Source organism: Cricetulus griseus, chromosome 3, assembly GCF_003668045.3.
Source record: "Cricetulus griseus strain 17A/GY chromosome 3, alternate assembly CriGri-PICRH-1.0, whole genome shotgun sequence".
In the NCBI taxonomy this organism is placed as follows: Eukaryota; Metazoa; Chordata; class Mammalia; order Rodentia; family Cricetidae; genus Cricetulus; species Cricetulus griseus.
Window position 1 is genome coordinate 203,946,836 of NC_048596.1, and position 14,874 is coordinate 203,961,709.

The window sequence follows — 14,874 nt, forward strand, 5'->3', positions numbered from 1 at the left end:
TTCATTTCTGTGGGTTTACACAGAGTCTGCTCTATGCTACATGGTGGAGTTCCTTAGTGAGTGAGCTGTTTGGTGTATTTGTACTGTGGAGTTGTTAGAAAAACCAGCACCGTTGATGACTAGTGGGGATGAAGCTGGACAGTCTTGCCTTCTAGATTGAACTCCTTGGTCCTCTGCGCTCTGCAAAGCATCTTTGCTCTCTTTCACTGTTGCCCAGAGTAAGATGATGTTTCCAGGGGCCATCATACTTTATCAGTTCAGTGGTATATTTTGGTAAATTCTTGCAAGCCTCCAGGAAACTAGGCCTGCGCTTACAATGTTGAAAAACTCCTTTGTTTCCACCTAAAAGAACAGGATGTTCATTTCTATTGGAACTCCTAAGATACCAGCCCAGACTTGTGTGTCTTTGACTAAGCACCTATTGCTTCATAAGGCACACCACAGAATTAGCAAGAGTCAGTGAGGAAAATGTTCCCTGCCTGACCTCAGAATCTCATACTGAAGAAAAGCCAGCAAGTGGCTCAAGAAATGTGTGGGTTGGAAAGACCCATGTGGTTTCCTTTCTTCACTTTTGTGCCTTCTGTTTTTTAAAACAATGTTTAAGATTTATTTATTTTTGCAGGGCGTTGGTGGCGCACACCTTTAATACCAGCACTCGGAAGGCAGAGGCAGGCAGATCTCTGTGAGTTGAGTCCAGCCTGGTGTCCAGAGTGTGTGCCAGGATAGGCTCCAAAGCTACACAGAGAAACCCTGTCTCTGAAAAACCAAAAAAGATTTATTTATTTTTATGTATGAGTGATTTTCCATGTACATGCCTGGTGCCCGTGGAGGTCAGAAGAGGGCAGTGGATCTCCTGGACCTAGAAATACATATGACTGTGGGCCGGCCACAGTGTGGATGCTGGAAACTGAACCCAGTTCTCTGAAAGAGCAGCAAGTGTTTTTAAAATTCTGAGCCATCTCCAGCCCTGTATGTTCATTCTTTTTAAAAGTGGCTTTGCACTGATAACATGTCAGCAGATGAAGTGTGGCAACTTTACAGTGCTCATATTGAAAAATCTGGTAAAAGTAACTGTGACCCTGTGTGCCAAGGATTGTGTTCTTCACAGGGTATTAACATCACTGCTTTACTAGGTATGACAAACAGTGCTGTACTCAGAGGATGATATTCGAGCTGGGTGGTGTGAAATTAAGCAGTGGCAATCCCTGTGTCCCAAAGATTTGTCATCCTCAGTTCTTCCCTACATTTGCTTTTAAAGGCCATAACATTTAGGCACAAAAGAGTAGTTTTTAAATTAAGTGTATATATTTGTATATGTGAGTGAGTGTGTGCACGTGAGTGCAGGTGCTCCCGGAGGCCAGAGGCATTGGATCTTTTGGGCCTGGAGTTGCAAGCAGTTATGAGCTGACTAATGTGGGTGTTGGGACCCACACTCAGCTAATGCAGAAACAGTATGGCTCTTAACTGCTAAGCCATCTCTCCAACCTCAAGATTTATTTTTAAGATTAAAAGAATATTATGTGTCTCTGTGTGACAGATTTGGTTAAGGGGTTGGTCAGGAAGCCGTCATGGTGGGCATACTCTGTATCCTTAGAAGTCTACAATCATTGTGTGTACAGAGGTGCCAAGCTCAGCTGTGCCCTCAGCCCATGTCAGTGGCTGAAGAGGGTGAGCATTTGCTGACCAGAACATCATGTGAGGTGGAAATAGGGTAGGCCAGTGGAATCCATGCGCTTCAGGTAGGAGACAGAAGTTGGGCTGCTGATAACTGGGAGCTTACTAGGGAGGCCAGTGCTGGGAACTGGCTGTTTACCTGTTTAAACCCAGGGAGTCAAAGCCCTGCCTTGAGCTGTCACTTTGCCCAGGGGTGGAGCCACACTTGATTGCACTCTGTAGATGATGGCATGTGTGCAGACCTGTAGCCAGGGCCAGGATCAAGGGACCCAGGCATATGTGTGGCTCTGTCATCTAGAGTTCAGACAGTAAGAGCAATCTAAATGGACAGGCTTTCCTTTCTTTGCCTGCCCCCACCATGCTCAGAGTTCTTGGGCTCTGATGTACCCTCCTTGAGACCATGGGTAGTCTGAGTACTCTTACATTCAGTTGTGTAAGGGAAATGGAGATTAAATGTGTAGCTTCAGAAAGAAGAAAATTTTGTCTGTATGTTTAAAAAAACTAATTCATATTTTTAATATAGAGATTGAAATTTCATTGCATAGCATTTTATATTTTTATTTCCCTCCTTGACACTCAGGATCGAATCCAAGCCTTTTAAATTATATTGCCAATGACCCAAACCTTGACATCTCCTAAAACCTCTTATTTGTGATTTGAAGGTCACACTAAATATAGTTACTCTTTTAAAAGTCATAAAATTTTTCTTATATTAATATATTCAACACTACTAATGGTTGACAAGTTTCTTTCCATGGATTTAACAGTATAATGTTTATTTGATTGTTCTTATTGAATATTCAATTTGTTTTTCTGGATAATGCCACACTAAAGTTATATCTTTATGAGACTATTTATCTTGTTTTTTCTTTTTCCTTTTTTTTTTTTTTTTTTTCTCGAGACAGGGTTTCTCTGTGGCTTTGGAGGCTGTCCTGGCACTTGCTCTTGTAGACCAGGCTGGTCTCGAACTCACAGAGATTCCACCTGCCTCTGACAGAATTTATCTTAATATCCAATTTTATCTATTGATTCCGTGAGTGGAACTATTCACTAGAACGGAACAGTGCATTGTTCCCCAGTGTGCTTCGGTGTATTCACGTCCCCCTCATAGCTGCACTGTGTGAAGGTGCATGCTTTCTCTGCTCTTGTTTGCTAATACTATATGTATTTTGTTATGAAATTGTACTTTCTAGAAGTTCCCACGGCTCTCTGCTTCCTGGAGTCATATTGTGAGGGGCACGTTGGCGCCCTCCCTGCAGCAGGAGGGGAATAGTAGCTGTCTGTCAGGTGAACCCCAAAGAGAACTCAATGCCACTTTCAAGATCCTTGTGCTCTTTATATTAATGACAAGTAATTTTGCATGCAGCCTTTCATTAGCTCAATTACGAGGGTGAATTAAAGAGATGTGGAGTCAGAGAGTCTTCCTGAGTGGCTGGAGGGTTCCACAGCCCTCTTTGAGGGTTGCTCTGATAACTTAGGTCTCTTGCCTGAGGGAGCAGGAACCCACCTTCTCTGGAAGCCACACCAGCCGCCTGCTGGACTCACTAGGAAGTGTCCTTGCCGGTCCATCCTGTTTCATTTCCTTTTACTTTCTTTCTTTCCTTTTTTTTTTTTTAAAAAGATTTTATTTATTTATTATTTATACAACATTCTGCTTATATGTATATCTGCACACCAGAAGAGGGCATCAGATCTCATTACAGATGGTTGTGAGCCACCATGTGGTTGCTGGGACTTGAACTCAGGACCTCTGGAAGAGCAGTCAGTGCTCTTAACCTCTGAGCCATCTCGCCAGCCCATCCTTTTACTTTCTTAATAGCTGAAGTCATGTTACACTTTTGATTTGAACTTGGTACCCTGGAATCCAGGCTATATGATAAGCACCATTTGTCAGTGATGGATGTCCAGCTCCCTGCTGTCCCCTGCATCAGACTGGAGAGTTTCTTTAAGCTTTGAAGAACATAAAGTTGGGTAAAGCCAGATTCTTGATTAGCCCCAGAAAAGGATTTTAGGCAAGCCAGTATGAAGCAGAGTTGGAGCTTATTAAAAGACATTTTGCATTTTTGAAAGGTTCTTGAGAAGAAAGTAACCCAGGCTTATGGGTGTGGGCTTCTCAAGAGTCCTAGTTAAGTGTCTTAACAAGTAGTCATATCGGGTTTGGAACTATTGTTCAGGAGTTCAGAGCACGTACTGCTATTGTAAGACCCCCAAGCTCAATTGCCAGCACCCACAGGGAGATTCACAACTCTGTAACTCTAGTTTCAAAGAATCAGATACCCTCTTCTCCCCTCCATGGCCACTAGGCACACATGCAATGAACATCCATACATGAAGGTCAAACACACATAAAAATATAAGTAAAATAATAATTCTAAATCCTTAGCCATATAGAGTGTTTTGGTTGCCTTCTGACACTACACCTCAAAGATTGCTAAGGAGCCTAAGTGAGATCCTTGGGTGGTTGGTTTGTACTGGACAGGACCACAGCTGATAAAGTCACAAGTGCTAAAAGGGGAAGTTATTATTATTTTTTTTTTTTACTGTGCACAAAGTCTTAACCTTATATTTGAGATTCCTAATATCTAGGACAGGAATAAGGCCATTTAGGCTTAGGCCTGAAACATGGATGAGTATTATCTTAAAATAAAATATCTATATAAAAAAGGAATATTATTTCTGGAGGCATCCTTCACAGTGAGTGTTAATTGTGCTGCACTGTGTCTCTCACATTTGTTTAATGTGTTTGAGTGTTTTGCCTGTACATGGATGTGCACCAAGTGTGTACATGGTGGTTTAGGAGGCCAGAAGAAAGCATTGGATCCCTTAGAAACAGAGTTAGGGATGGTTGTGAGCCGCTGTGTAGGTGCCTGGGATTCAGCTTGGGTCCTGTGGGAGAGCTGCCAGTGCTCTTCTATCTGCTGAGTCATTTGTCCAGTCTCTGCTGTAGCTCTTGACTCTCAGCTGGTAATGGGTTTCAGTCAGGCTCCAGAGTCTCCCACAGGGCCTCTGTTTCCTCCCATGTCCCCCTAATTTTCTCTCTGTGTGTCATACTTCATATTATTTTTAGAACTCATACCCAGCTCCCAAAGACCTTCTCCTAAGAGGAATTGACTGTGTTCCTTCCAGGAAGCCCCCAAAAGGTTCTATGGCCTGTGAATACAGTAGCAAACCTCCATTTACCTGCTCCTCAGCTTGCACCAAACTGTGTCTCATGTCATTTGTGAGTCACTGGCCGTTCCTGTCTTTTGGCTCCTGCTTGGGCTTGTGCTGCTGGCCTATTCCTTTTCCTGCCAGGGCACCTTCTGCACCTGAGGAGACCAGGAGGCTTATCCACAGAGTCCTCCCTGGTGTCCTCCCTAGCTGCAATGCTTGATCATATGCCTATCTGGAGTTCATTTTAGTTCAAAAGCGCCTTGTAGCTGCTCGTGCATTGTAACCCATGTGTGTTGTCTTTTTTGCCATGACTCCTTTGGTATAGGACTGTTTTCATTCAACACAGTGCCTGGATGAGTGCTTTATGCTTAGGGAACTTGAAGACCACTGAATCTTTCACTCGGGAATCTTTGTTTCCCAACTCTTTCATTCTTACCTCTGAACATTTTCTCAACATCTCTTGTCTTATATCCTCATTTTTTCCTTCTAATTAAATATTTAAAATATCAGAGCTGGCAAGAATCTCAGCAGGTAACCACCCTCATTAGAAGGTGTACCTGTGTTGTGGTTTTGTGGTTTTTCCATTAACTTCTGCCCAGGAGTTTCTAATCTGCTTTGGGCTGGAAGCACATGTAGGTAATTGGCTTCTGATTAGGAGTCGCCTCTGACACTTCCTATTGAAATGTTTTGCTGTCTGTGATATGAAGCAGATGGTCGCATATGGTGGAACAGATGTCAGTGTTGAATCCCAGCCTTTAAAATCTGGTCTTGTACCTTGAAGTGTTTCCCTTGGCAAATACCCACTTAGGATCTGCTTGCTTCAGTTTTGGGTGACTTTCCCATAATACATTTACCTCTCAACATGCTTCGAATACACCAAGCTATTTTGAGGGTAGCTTTCCACTGTGGAAATGTTTACACATAAATGGCTACAGGGCAGAATAAAAGCTTCTGGGTACCTGTCACCCAGCTTCCACAACTATCAACACCCTCATGTGGCCATCCTGTTGGATCTGTAACTTCTTCCTTATCTGCCCCATTTTTCCATATTCAATTCTCCAAAACATGCTACTATGAAAATCAATTATTGTGCATATCACATAAAGCTTTAATGCATACATTAACAAAATTTAAATAATTCAAAATTTTGTCATTGATACAGGGTCTCACTGCATAGCCCAGGCTGGCCTCAGGCTTACAGCCCTGCTCCAGGTTCCCAAGTGCTAGAAGTACAGGTGTGTACCACTACACCTGGCTTTTTATAGGAGATATTGTATTTCCTGGCCTACAAGATGGTGTGCCTTTAGACATTTCAGGGAAATCATAGGTTATTTCCTGAAGGCCTTGCAGAAAACCCCTAAAAGAAGATCTAGAGAATTCGTTGTGATAACACTTGACTGATGCCTGGAGTAGCTCACAGCTTCCCAACCTCACCCAGGAGGTCAATCCTTCTTTGTTTCTAGGAAGGCCAGATGTGGGTAGCCTTAGAGATCCTGTACACATTCCGTACTCTATATGTGCTGAACAATAAGGGTTGAGAACCAAAATCTCATTACTACTGATGAACATGTAGTTGAAAGTAAAAATCTGGTGAGATTCTTCTTCCTTTTATCTATCTCTCTATCTATCTCTCTATCTATCTATCTATCTATCTATCTATCTATCTATCTATCTATCCATCCTTGTCTTTCTGTCTGATTCCTCCTCCTCCTCTTGTCTGTCTGTCCATCTGTCTGTGTGTGTATCTATCTATCTATCTATCTATCTATCTATCTATCTATCTATCTATCTATCTATCATCTATCTAGTTGAGAAAAGTTCTGTATATTACAGTCCGTTCTAAAAACTTCATATGTAGCTGAGTTATAATAACCTTGAATTCTCGATTCTCCTTCTCCCTTCTTCTAAGTGCTTGAGTTATAGATGAGTGCCTACTTTCATGGTTTTACTTTTGAAGACAACTTTTTACCATCAGTAAAAGTATGAGTGTAAGCTGCAATATGCCCTGTAAGCCTTGGTAAGTGAACCCAGTGCTTTTGTGGTCAAGTCCATATCATGTGTGTGCTGTAGGAATGAACTGCATGCTTATATGTTCACAGGTGGAAATACTTCCTTCATCCCGCTGCTGAAGACTCCAACTTCCTTGGCTGTTTATCATGCTTCTTCTGGATGTGGCATGTTCTCCAGAGTAGTCACAGCTCTCCTGTTTGTATCTCTCCCTCTCTCATTTGTTTTTGTAACAGGGTCTAACTGTAGCCTTGGCCATCCTGGAACTCACTATGTAATCAGGCTGTTCTCTACCTGCCTCTGCACCCTCTCCCTCCCGTGCTAAGATTACAGGTGTGCACCATCACATGCATCAGAGTCACTAAAGTAGCAATCCACAGTCATTTCTTTGGAGAAAAGCATAGAATACTCAACAGAGCCATAGAGACAAAAGGGGGAAGGTGTCCATCTTTGCTCACCCCAGCCCTCCAAGGGAATGTGCTTGCTTCAAGTGTCAGTGGAGGCATGCTAGCATCATTCCACGAGTCAGAGTATTCAGTTCTTTGCCACTGGAACTCTGCAAGGTAGTTTATAATTTGGCTGTGTTTCTAAAATGTCCCAGGGATCATTTCTTAGAGTACAACAATAAGAAATAAAAATTTAAAGATATAAATAATAATGAGTGTTTAATAAAAACTTTCCCTATGTTAATTTGCTACATATTAAGGATAATGTGAAATAGGGGATCTATTTTGTTTGTTTGTTTGTTTGTTTAACTTTGAAAGTTATGTGTATGTGTTGGGATGGGAAGATGGCTGAGCAGTTAAGAGCCTGTATTGCTTGCTCTTTCAGAGGACTGAATTTCAGTTCCTAGCACCCACATCAGGCTGCTCACAACTCCCTGAAACTCCAAGTCCAGAGGATTCAGTGTCCTCTTCTGTCCTTTGAGGACACTGCATTCATACGAACATACATACCCATCATCAGAAATAAATAATAGTATAAAATTATATGTACAGTGCTCTTAGGTGCCAAAAGAGGGGGTGAGATCCCCCGGAGTTGGAGTTACAGATAGTTGTGAGCCAACCAGTATGGGTGCTGGAAAGCAGACTCAGGTCCTCTGTCAGGGCAGTATGTGCTCCTAACTCCCCAGCCATCTCTCCAGTCCCTGAATATGTACTTTTCTAATGTTCAGAAAACAATACATTTGAATTAGGGTTCTTTCTGTTTTTTAACAAGGGTAGATTATTTGTGCTCCTTCCTACTTTTGGTGAACATTATGCCCAAACAATGATAGGTCTTCTACAACAGACTCAATTAACTATTTGTCCCATTCGTGTAGTTTTTGTTGTCACACTATGGGACTTTCGCCCCAGACTCAGTGGCTTCAAAAGAAACCCAAACTTTCTGGACTCATGGTTTCTATGGCCAGGTCACTAGGTGTGGTACTGTTGGATCTTTATGGCTAGCTGTATCTTAGGAGGCTGTGGCCTTCCTGTGGCCTGAGAAGGGCTAAGAATCCATGTGAGGTTCTCTCATGGTGCTGGTTGGCAGCAGTTCTCAGCCCCTCTTCATTCATAGCTGGGGACTAGATGGGAAACCAGTGAGTAGCTTTGATGAGCCAATTTGGAGGTGACAGCATATCACTTCTGCCATAGTCTATTCATTAGGAATGAGGCAGGGAGCAGACTGTATGTGACCACAAGGAGATGGAATGATATGAGGGACTGTTTCCATTAACTTTACTTCTATAGCATGATCTGTGAAAACAAGAGTTACATCACACTTGTTGCAGTGTGTATGCCTGATGGCAGTGTGTAAGATTTTGGTTAGTTAAATTATTCTTGCAGAAATGAATAAAGAGGGTTGAGCATGTACAATACCCCAGGTTTTATCCCTAGAGTGTGTGTGTGGGTGAGAATGAATGAGTCTTATTCCAAAGGAAATTAAATTTATTTTTGTTCATGAATTCTAAGCTGATTATTTATAGTAGAGACAAAGCAGAAATCTCAGCGGTATATGCACAGCTTTTTGTTATATTAAAAATTAAGACCTGAGACGATTTTCTGTTTTATTTTCTAGATGACATGCATTCACTTGTGAATTGCTCTCACGGGTGCCTTTGTTCAATAATCTTTAATATTAGTTTTTATCCCAGCATGTTATTCTGGCTGAAGTGTTTAACATGAGTTTTGCTCAAAGTATTTTTATCTTGGTCTTAGGCGATGGGGTGTGGAATTGGCAGTCCTAACTAATGCTCTCAGTCCCCATCAGCCCAAGAATCATGCTGTTAAGCCCAGACTGGCCTCCTGCTCCCCAGTACTGGGATTATAGACATGCATCACTTCTTTAGGGTGATTTTTCTTTCCTTTTTCCCTTGCTGTAAATTGGAATGTGTGATTGCCAAGTACGTATTCCATAAAAGAAACATCGAAGGTCAACGCTTCTAGAAATTCTTTTCTCCCTATGCTGAGATACTGAAGTCACTTCTGAAAATGTGCTTACCAAGGAATAACTAGTTAAGTTAGACACCAGTGGTAGAGAGGCAGCAGAGAAGTTCAGATTGCCTTATTCATTGTAGTATGGTTACTTTTTGTGTGCTAGCTCGGCAGTAAGGGCTTCAGAAGGGCTTGTCTGCCTTTGACATTTGATGTGTCTGCAATCTAAGGGTATATTTTTGATCTTGTATTACTGAAGACAATTTTAAATGTATGTGTTGTAACATGACATTTTTCTTTGAGCGTAACACATACATAACATAGTCATGTCATTGCCATCTTGGAGTCTGGTAACAACTGAGCAAAGCAATGTGGTGACTGATCTATGTCAATGGTAATGGAGCTGTTTATTGACATCATGTAGCAGATGGAAGAAGGGAAGGCTTAGAAGCCCCCACCTGGGATCACAGCCATTTCTCTTTCCCAGAGCTTCAAAGGGTTTTTCGGATTCAGAGTTAACTATAAAGGGGGTGCTCTCTACTATAAATAATCAGCTTACTGTTGTAGTTTCCATGAGGTTGTTATCCACGGTAGAGTGGAACTTTGTGGTAATGCAGCTGTTTTGGGGTTCCCTACTGACCTCTAAGTAACCCTTTACCCATGTTCTATAATAAGACCAATGAACTGATTAGTTCACCAATTCAGACTTGGGTAAAGCCTGTTTTTTTTTTTTTTTTTTTTTTTTTTTTTTTTAATCATTGGTGCCTTACCCGGGGGCATAGACATTTGTTCATGTCTCATCAGGAAAAGTTAGCACAACATAAAGTCACTGGTGTTTGGATAGTCAAATGTGGCACCTGGTGAGGTCACAGTTGGCACCAATTGGTCTGTTCCCCCCCTGGAGCCTGTCTGCCAGCTTCTTCAAGGGTGTCCCAGTTCATGTTGTGTTTTTCCATTTATCAAACCCTCATGTCTGTCCTTGGGTCATGGACTTCAATACAGGAGTATCAAAGTTGAAGGTTATCCTTAGCTACATAGCCAATCAGAGGCTAGCCTGAGATACATGAGACCCTCTCTCAAAAAATGGCAAAATGTGTCCTCTGTGTGGGTATTAGTGCAGTGGAAACCTGAACGTGGTAATGTGCCTCCAGTGACCAAATGTCACAGGATTTTACTAGAAGTCCACACCACACTGCTACAGTCCCTATGCCTAGAACTGGATGCAACACCAGGTCGTGCCCAGATCTGCATTAGTGATTGAATGAAGCCACTGCTAACTGTGGCTCTTGGCTGGCACGGTGAAGGGCGTGTGCTGGGTTTTTGTCAGTAGAGAGAGTGGGAAGAGAGAGAACCCTGCTTGAAGACTTTGATGAAGGTGACTCATTCTGCTGTGTTCAGGTGTGTGTGCTGGCTGAGGAGTGAAGGCAGGCAAGGACACAGAAGAAACCTAGGAAGGCCTTCTAAGATACAGTGGGATGAGGTGGGTGTGGATTGTGGCCAATAAGAGGTGGGCCCACCTGGCCACCTAATCTTAGGTTTTCCACGTTTTCCATGATCCAGACAGGGTAGAGAATGTTTAAAACCACAGTCTTCAATTCAGTGCTCTGTGCCCCATGAATGACTGATAATGGATCCCACTTAGAAAATGGTGTCCTATGGACCTGCCCAGCTGCAAGGAAAAGCGAGTCCTAGGTTTTTCTCTTCCAGTTGCCCTATGAAGACAGCTAGGGCAGGATGTTAAGTTACAGTGCTCACTGCAGAGCTATCTTGTAACTTTCATCTTTTACTCACCAGGTTGTGAGCCTGCTGTAACATCTTTCACAAGTGCTTTTCAAATCATGTTGGTCATGAAACCTTTGATTAAGCAAACTTTCATGAGAAGCCTTTATGTGAACACACAATAATTGCATTTCTGGGCTGTAATAGCTCTGGACACTGGGACAGTGAGTTTCCAGATAAGGCACCAGTGACAAAGGCTTATGCTCAAGGCCAAATTGGTGAACTAATATGGTTATTGGTCTTATTATAGACTTATAGAGTATGAGTGAAGGGTCACTTACAGGTTTGTAGTGGACCCCAAACCAGCTGCATCACCCTGAAGTTCCATCCTATCATGAATGACAAAGAACAATTGGAGTGTAAGGTGTTTTTTATTTTTTATTTTATTATTATTTTTTTTAGTTGTGCCTAAACCACAGCCCTCAATTTGCAACTATAGGGATTGACTTTGCATTCCTTTGTGTGTGTGTATGTATTTACATGTAGGTGGGTGCACTATGGTTAGATGTGTGTGCCACAGGTTGATGGGTTGATGTTGGGTGTCTTTTTGAATCACTTCTCCACTGTATCTTTTTAAGACAGGGTCTTTCATTGAAGCCAGTGCTCACCATTTGGTTAGATTGGCTGGTTGGAAAACTCTGGGAATCCTTCTGTCTCAGCTTCCACAATGCTGGGTTATAGGACTGTATCACACTGGCCTGCTTTTTACATGGGTACTGGGGATCTGCACCCAAGTTCTGGCGCTTGCATGGCAAGCACTTACAACAGTTATCCCCAGCTCTTTAGATGTAGTTCTTGTGACGATGGTTCATGTCTGCTGTCCACCTGAGAGGATCCAGAACCACTTAGCAGACAACCTCTGGGCATGTTTTCGAATTCTAGAGTGGGTTAGCTGAGGTGGCACCTTCTGATGAACTGGGAGTCCTGTACGGGATAAAATGGCGGTGAGCAGAGCACCATCATTTATCACTCTTTCCTGACTGTATATAGTGTGACCAGATGCTCACACTACTGCCTTCTTGCCTTCCTCGACATGTTGGATTGCAGCCTTAAACTGTGAGCCAAAGCAAACCCCTGCTTCCTTGAGCTGCTCCTGTCAGGTTTGTGTCACAGTGATGAGATAAGTGAACAATATTGTACTTAGGATGTGTCACTCTTTTCCAGTTGCTCTCTTATGAATGATGGGACTGTTTGCTTTGGACCATAGAAGGGCAGATTGACTCTAGCATATGTGTAAAACCATTTTCTCTGCCTTGGAAAATGAAGGCTGCCCTTAGAAAAGAGGTTTTATAATAAAAACTGCAAGGTTGATTAATGTAGGTAGAGTGGTTTAAAAATCTTTAATGTGGAGTGCTTCCAGAAAATTTATGCATTGGGCTCTCTCTCTCTCTCTCTCTCTCTCTCTCTCTCTCTCTCTCTCTCTCTCCCCCTCCCTCCCTCTCTCTCTCTTTCGTATATGTCTTTGTGTGAACTTTTAGCACAGAGCTACTTAGGAAAGTACCTTTAATAAACACATTTTGGCAGGTCATTAGAGGTAATATTTATTGTTCAACTATACCCCATGTAGGATTTTGTATGTCTAACTTAGTTCTTATGTTGTTCCTATGATGTGAGTGGTATGAGCTACAATTTTATAGAAGCCTGGTGGCTTGCACAAGCTCTCAGAGCTTGTAAGTGGAAGACACAGGTTTGGGTGTCAAGAATAGCTGACTGCAGTTGCTGTCTGGAGGGAGGAGAAGAATCCATCTGTGAGAGAGCGTTTTTTATAGAGGGGCCTCTGACTGGGGAGGTGGGGAGGAAGAGCCTGGGATTTCACCTTGTTCTGAGAATTCCATCTCGCCCCAAATGGAGGTGCTATACTCTTCTCCATCAAGTTATTAGAGGGTTTACAGACCACATGAGATCACTTTCAGGTTTAAGAGTGCAGATTGTTGTAATGTGGGAATAACATTGGCTAACACCAAATTAATTGCAACAAGCACTCTGATTTTTGCAGGTATTTCTAATATTGTGGGAAATAAAAAATGAGAAACTTGATACTTGAAAATAAATTTAGTAACCTTATTGGCACATCAAGGAAACTTGTGTGCCTCAATAAATACTATAAGATGGCATTTTTTCAGGTGTATATGATAATATATTTCAGGACTGTTACCTGCTTTTTAAATTGATATGAGGCTTTTGTTTTTCCTTTCTGAGGGTCTAGCCTGTGCCTTGGAAGCTCTGTCCTGGTGAGTTCTGCCCCCAGAATGAGCTAATCAGGGTTTGAACTCATACTCTGACAAAACATGACTATATATGTGCTAAAATACTGTCTGCATGTTTGAAAAAAGTTAAAAATTTAAAAATGCAAGACTAGACATATACTTGGTTTAGTGCTTGCCTAAACATCCTGGGTTTGAGTCCCCATACCACATAAATTGGTTGTGGTGGCACATACCATAATCCAGCACTTGGGAGTTGGGGGCAGGAAGGTCAGAAATTCAGACCATCCTGGAATACAAGAGATGGCTGTCGTAGTCACTGCTGACACGGACACCACCACCTTTACTCCTCCTGCTGCACACATGCATTTCAAGGCAGTTTCCTCCATATCAGGGCAAAGAGTCACATTAGAAGTTATTTTAGAGAGCATTATTTTTGTTACTCTAGTTTTCATTTATAAAGAATAATAAAGCAGAGAGGATAGATGAAGAGAGATCTTTACATAGGCAAATTTGCAGGTTAGAAACTGTCACATGTTCACATTTGGTAAGCCTGAAGCTGTATAAATAGACACCTTGTCCACTTTCTGAGTCCCCTAGTGTGGCTGCTCCTGTCAGGATGGCTGGCCACCATACAGCCTTGTTGCTGACTACATCACAACCTTGTTGCTGGCCATCTTACAGCCTTGTCTCTTTTGCACTAACAATCTGTAGGCCCAAAATGTGTGTTCATTTCTTAAGTTTAGCTTTTTGAGTCAGAGTTTCCCATTTGCGCATTCTTTTTACTTATTTATTTTTGTTTAGTTATTTATATTTTGGGTAGTGCTAGGTTTTGAATGCAGGACCTCGTTCATGCTGGACAAAGCCTCTACCACTGAGCTACATTCCCAGCCTCTGTATTTCTCATTTGTAAGATGTTAAGGTTAGTCGCTATGTTATTTATTGTTAATTATCTGTGTTCAGTTCAGAAACTGAGTGTCTGGGAGGGTCCAGAGGCCCTGGCCTCCCTTCCTCCAGCTTGTTGCATCTGTTTGTTGGTCAAGGATGGATGGGGCAGCACTGTCTTTCAGCTTGAGTGATGTACTCTGCAGAAGCTAGAAGAGACTGGTAGGGAGTTGGCTCTCTAACTCAAGACTCCTGGGTGCCGGTATGTGCTCCACCTTCAAGTCCACTGATGCTCCTCTGACTCGAGGGGACCAGAGTAGCCTGTGATTATTATATACATGTGTCCAAATTGCAGGCCACACATTCATGTTGCCAAGGATAGCCATGAGTGTGGCCCAGTAACAAAATTATCAACTTATTTAAAACATTATGAGATCTTCTGTGTTTTATTTTAGGAACTCAACTGAGCAATGAGGTTTGTTGATGATGTCATATTACAGCAAAAAGTTGGACATGTCAGAAAAAGTTTTCTCAGTGTCCTCCTTACCAAATAGAGTGCCCAAATGATTTTATTTGTATTTAAAATTGGACATTTTTATGTTGCAATTCATATATTACTTTCCCCGATTTGTTTTGTTAAATTTGGAGCCAGTTGCAATTACTACTATCTTGTGAGCATTAAAATTCTTTGTAGTTCTCATTGCAAAACACTACATCAAAGCCAAAAATCTTGTAAGTTTAAGGAGCTTCAATGA

At 42.1% G+C, this 14,874-nt stretch overlaps 1 protein-coding gene across 18 annotated transcripts in view; it reads left to right on the forward strand.

The window, feature by feature from the left end:
- Window positions 1–14,874, forward strand: part of Pard3 (par-3 family cell polarity regulator) — a 543,701-nt gene that overhangs the window by 39,024 nt on the left and 489,803 nt on the right. The gene's annotated exons all lie outside the window — the stretch shown is intronic.